Source organism: Scyliorhinus torazame, chromosome 18, assembly GCF_047496885.1.
Source record: "Scyliorhinus torazame isolate Kashiwa2021f chromosome 18, sScyTor2.1, whole genome shotgun sequence".
Taxonomy (NCBI): Eukaryota; Metazoa; Chordata; class Chondrichthyes; order Carcharhiniformes; family Scyliorhinidae; genus Scyliorhinus; species Scyliorhinus torazame.
In genome coordinates this window covers 34,791,461-34,796,059 of record NC_092724.1, presented here as the reverse complement: position 1 = coordinate 34,796,059, position 4,599 = coordinate 34,791,461, and positions in this window count along the sequence as shown.

The following is a 4,599-nucleotide window of genomic DNA, read 5'->3' as shown; positions in this document are numbered from 1 at the left end:
TCGATGGCGGTCGCTAGGGTGAGCTGCTTCACCTTGAAGCTGCTGGCGTAGGGAGTCCGACTGAACACAGAAAACAATCTGGTCACGTATCATGGAGTCGGAGGTGGGCCCGTAATTACAGGACTGCGCAAGAATGCGGAGGTGGGTGAGAAAGGACTGGAACGGTTCATCCTTACCCGGTAAACGCTGTTGGAATACATAGCGCTCGGAACTTTCATTCACCTCTATGTTGCCGTGAGTGTCAGACTTGAGGAGGACCGTCTTGAATTTTGATTTATCTTCGTCATCAGCAAAGGTGAGAGAATTGAAAATGTGGATGGCATGTTCCCCGGCCATGGATAGGAAGAGAGCGATCTTCCTGGTGTCTGAGGCATCTTCCCGATCTGTGGCTTCAAGGTAGAGCTGGAAGCGTTGTTTGAATATCTTCCAGTTGGCCCCTAGGTTACCGGTGATGCGGGGCGGCGGCGGCGGGCGGACGCTGCCCATTTTGCAGGATGACTGTATGCTGGTGGAAGGCAGATCACTTGCAGGTAGGTCTAAGAAGTTCTAATATCCCTCAACTCCTGGTATCATGATGTGTTGGGCGCTCTGGATCCGTGGAACACATACAGGCCACCAACATTTAAATTAGTGCAACACTATTTTATTAAGTTAGAATCTGTTGAACATACTTTCACTGTGGGTTAACACGATGTTAGATTAAACTAAAGACCTATGTCTGTCCTAACCAGTCTATGCACTCAGCACATGGTGAAGATCTGTGCTGTAAGCTGTAAGCTCTGTCCTTCTAGGAGGCTGTATCCCGAATGAGCGTGTACTCTAATGCCCCCTTTCTTTATAGTGAGTGTGCTCTAACTGGTGATTGGCTGCCGTGTTGTGTTGGTTGGTCCCGCTGTGTGTCCATCAGTGTGTGTGTATCTGCACCATGATATACTGGTGTATATTATGACAGACCTGATGGACATGAGAGAAAAAAGTTATTTTCACTCGGGCCTTTGCCTCTTCCAAAGGACCTAATGGGCAGCATGGTGTCACGTGGTTAGCATTGCTGCCTTCCAGCCCCAGGGACCTGTCTGTGTAGAGTTTGTACGTGGGGTTCATGCGGGTGGTCCCGTTTCCTCCCAAAGTCCAAAGATGTATGGGGTAGACAGATTGGTCATATTAATTTACCCCTAGGGTCCAGGATGTACAGGTTAGATTATGAGGTTACTGGGATAGGGCGGGCGAACAGGGGAGTAGCACAGGTAGAATTCGAAGGGTCTGTGCAGACTTGATAGGCCAAATGACCTCCTTCTGCACTGTTGGCAGGCAGTAACTAGTGGGGTACCACAGGGATCGGTGCTGGGACCCCAGCTATTCACAATATATATTGATGATTTGTATGAGGGAACAAAATGTAACATCGCAAAGTTTGCAGACGATACCAAGTAGGGTGGAAGGGTGAACTGTGACGAGGATGCAGTGATCTTACAGCATGATCTGGACAGGTTGGGCGAGTGGGCAAACCAATGGCAGATGCAGTATAATTTGGATTAGTGTGAGGTTATTCACTTTGGAAGCAAAAACAGGAAGGCAGATTACTACCTGAATGGTTGTAAATTGGGAGAGGGGAGTGTGCAGCGGCACCTGGCTATCCTTGTGCACCAGTCGCTGAAGGTAAGCATGAGGTGCAGCAGGCGGTAAAGAAGGCTAATGGTATGCTGGCCTTCATTGCTGGAGGTTTCGAGTATAGGAGCAGGGATGTGTTGCTGCAATTATGCAGGGCTTTGGTGAGGCCACACCTGGAGTATTGTGGGCAGTTTTGGTCTCCTTCTCTGAGGAAGGATGTTCTTTCTCTCAAAGGAGTGCAACAAAGGTTTACCAGACTGATTCCAGAGGTGGCAGGACTGTCATAATGGGGAGAGATTGACTAGGTTGGGATTGTTCTCGCTGGAGTTCAGAAGAATGAGGGGGGATCTCACAGAGACTTATAAAATTCTAACGGGGCTAGACAGGGTAGATGCAGGGAAGATGTTACCAATTATGGGTGTGTCCAGAACCAGGGGTCACAGTCTGAGGATTCAAGGTAAACCATTTCGGACAGATATAAGGAGACATTTCTTCACTCAAAGAATGGTCAGCTTGTGAAATTCATTACCACAGGAAGTAGTTGATGCTAAAACATTGAATATATTCAAGAGACCGCTAGATATAGCACTTGGGGAGAATGGGATCAAAGGCTATGGGGAGAAAGCAGGATTAGGCTATTGAGTTGGATGATCAGCCATGATTGTGATGAATGGCAGAGCAGGCTCGCAGGGCCAAAAGGCCTCCTCCTGCTCCTATCTTCAATGTATCTATGTATCTATATTGGGATTCTATGCAAGACCTAGGTCTCGATCTATCCAGTCGAGGATCTAGTACACAATTAAAGTCCCCCCCTCAGAATTAACTTGTGCAATTCCAGATCGGGAATAGAAGCCAGAAACTTGTTGAGGAAAGCTATATTGTCCCAGTTCTCGGCATACAAATTAACTAGGACCAACGGAGTACCTGTCCACGACCTACTAACAATCACATACCTCCTGTTTGGGTCCGTCAGAACATCAGCTGCCGAAAAAGATACCCTTTTATTAACCAAAACCTTAACCCCCCCCGGCTCTACTATCCAATCCCGAATGGACTGCCCCACCCATCCCGTCCGTAACCTTGTCTGGTCGTTGATCCACAAATGGGTCTCCTGTAAAAATACCACATCAGTATTCAGACTCTTAAGGTGCGCAAACACCCAAGATTTTTTTCACTGGGCCAGTCCATCCCCTTGCATTCCAAGCGACCAGCTGAACAGGGGACTGTCTGCACCACCCTGATCCAGAGTTAGTTATTCCCACCAGAGAGTGCTGACACCAGGCCCATCCAAGATGGCCACAAAACCCCCCATTGAACTGAACAAAGAAAAGGTTGTAGTCACCATCAGGGAACTAACCCTCCACCCTCCTGTCCACCCACCTGCCATCAATACCACACCTAAATAAATCAGCAAACAGTAACAAGGCAAACAAAGGCACTTACCCTCCCCCACTTCCTTAACCTCAAACAAAATGTAAACAAAAATCCTAAACTCATCCTCGAAACCCCACTAAAGTAGGAGCTGCAGTTAGCACTCCACCCCTACTCCGCACCAGTTAATTAACTATACAGATAGCAGGTCGGCCCCCGCTCAGAGTAAATAAAAATAGAGCAATTAACCATCAACCAGTCCCCCAACATGTCCAACTTTAACAGTCAAATTATATTATTTTTGGGTTTGCACGTTAAAATTAGTTTAGTGTGGAAAGAAAACAGAGTGAGTGTAATTGCAGACATGTGGACTGCGTGTTAACTCTGAGAAGGTTTAATTGAATGGATGTACGATTCTTCTACATTTAGACCTAAATACTTCTTTATCAAACTGCACAATTCTATGTTGCATCTCCGTACTAATTTAAATTACATTTCTTGGGATTTACAATGTGAACATTGCCCTGTCCGTCTAAAGTCTCACCCAATCAGCAGCAAATGCAGTTAAAAACATCCTGTGATTGGAGGAGTAGCGATCAGTGGTAAGGTGAATGTCAGTGGCGACCGAGACCTGAGGTCTGGATCGGAGCCAACAAGTGAAGCCTGAGGGTGACCAGCCATCCCAGCTTTCCTGGAATTTGCTTTGTTGTTCTGCTTCGCATGCGTGGGCTTCCCTGGACTCCATTAGTCCGGTATTTCCTCTTGCTGCTACTGAACATCTTTGGTGTCTATACATATGCCATGAGCAGCCAGAACAGGCGATCAAAGCAGTTAAGTGTGTGGGGTTAGGGCTGATATGAAATTGGGGGCTGGGGTGGAATGCAGGCCCATGCTGCAGGCGCATGTCAGAAGCAGGGATGATTCATTTCTCTGGTGGCAGACGATAAGGCCAAGTTGGTGGCAGGTAGCGGAGATTCTGCTATGGTCCCAGGTCTGGTGGAAGGTCATAGGCCCAATTCAGGGCTGAGTGAGGTGGTGACGGATGGGAGCTTTCCCACATCTGGGCAAGGTGGTGAAATCTAGGTGGAAGGAAGAGTGGAAAAGGATGGGAGGATGAGTGAATGAGGCTGAGTGAGGATGAGAGGGAATAAATGAGTGAGGGTAGGATTGGGTTGAGAGAGAGGGCATAAGAGTGAGTGGTTGCTTCGAGGGGTTCGGAGGGAGAGCACGAGTGAGTGAGTGGGGTTGAGTTGAGAGGGAGGGCATGAGTGAGTAAATGGGATTTGGAGAGTAGGGGGTGGGTACCAATGTTCGCTTTTGATGCCTGAAGACCATTTCTTTTGTCTCAAATGGGTCCATGATCACACTGTTTCTGCTGTAAAAACTCATTCCAAATTGTACCTGCTCATGTCAAATGATGGCGCTGAGAGTCATTTGGTCACAAAAGTATTTTGAACATTCTGGTAATGGTTCCAGCCTCTTTGTTTCATGAATAGGTAGGCAACCAGTATGCTCTGCCAGTAGGCCACAAGTTGAAACCTACTGCTTAATATTTATTAGTCCAGACCAGTTTGATGACATCTAGTCAACCATGATAGTCACTTACCCACAAACAAACTG